Raw genomic sequence first — 1,427 nt, forward strand, 5'->3', positions numbered from 1 at the left:
CGGTTCAGGACCCGCCGCTGCTGAGGCACAAAGGAGAATGAGCTTGTGGGGATCGCAGGTGGATCTGGCCGATGAGTTTTAAGAGGGGCTTTCCCTCTCGCGATCATCGGCTGTGGACGAGAGTGAGCCGCTGGAGGATGATGTTATTTCTTTAACATCGTCTGATCCAGGGGCCAGTGCTCTGCTGGGTTTAGCCCAGGAAGAGCAGGAAATGTCTGAGGAGGGCGAAGAAGCTGAGGCTGAGCCTTCCCAATCCTCCTGCCCTGCGTATGATGAGCTTTTGGAAGTTATGGATCGCGAGGCTTGACTTGCCGTAGAAACGGGCAAAGAAAGTAACGTTGCAAGGTCGTCTTGATGAGCGTTATCTTTCTGACCATAACCCTCCAGCTCAGGTGAGCCTTCCTTTTTGATACAGAGATCGAGAAGTAATGGAAGAGGCCGTTTTCCTCACACATCCATCGATTCCAGCATACGAGTTATGCCAACATCGAGGCGATGCGCGAAAAAGGCTATGAGAAGTTGCCCCGTGTAGAAGAGACCCTGGCCAGCTATCTCTCTATGGGTGAGACGTCCTCTCTTAAAACTCCCTCCTTGCCATCTAAGCTTCAGGATACATCTCGTTTGAATGGCAGGGCATACGCAGCAGCAGGTCAGGCTGCCGCTTCATTGCACACGATGGCGGTGCTCCAGGCATATCAGGCTGACCTGCTGAAAGACCTGGATAAAGGCGAGGGCCTTTCTCCTGATGAGGTAGCTGAGTTGCGCTGCACCACGGATCTCGCTCTCCGTGCTATTAAGCAGGCCGCCTCTGCTATGGGCAGGTCAATGGTGGCTATGGTAGTGACGGAGAGATATCTGTGGGTGAACCTGGCAGATATCGGGAAGAAAGAGAGGGGCTTTCTTCTCGATGCTCCGGTTTTGCCTTCCGAACTTTTTGGTACCTCCGCTGAGACGGTGGTCGAGAAGTTCAGGGAGGCGAAGGCACGTTCAGCGGCCTTCAAATCCTTCATTCCATGAAGGTCCAGGTCTGGGCCCGAACAACCCAGGGGTCCTGGCCCGTCTCGGTTTGAGGATCAGAGACGGGCACAAAAGGCTAGTGTCGCGGCTCGCGCTCCTCAGCACTTTCGTCCGGATCAGAGTGATACTTGAGTATCTGCTCATTTCCTTCGGGGGTTTTACATCTGCCCTTATCTTCCCCTTCCTAATTCCACTCTAACCACCATCTCTCCACCTGACCGAGGTTAGGTGGGAACTTCCTGCATTACAGTCTCCTATGCTGGACCTACGATGTGTTGGTTGGTTCTATGGCTTCATATTGACCACCTTACTGATGGTCTGGACTAGAGGCTTCTTCGCGTCACTTTTTGAACAGGGCTCCGGCGCGGGAACCATGGTGGGTGAGTACGATATATATATATATATATATA

This window comes from Sinocyclocheilus grahami, unplaced genomic scaffold (assembly GCF_001515645.1).
Source record: "Sinocyclocheilus grahami isolate Dianchi unplaced genomic scaffold, SAMN03320097.WGS_v1.1 scaffold617.1, whole genome shotgun sequence".
Classification (NCBI taxonomy): Eukaryota; Metazoa; Chordata; class Actinopteri; order Cypriniformes; family Cyprinidae; genus Sinocyclocheilus; species Sinocyclocheilus grahami.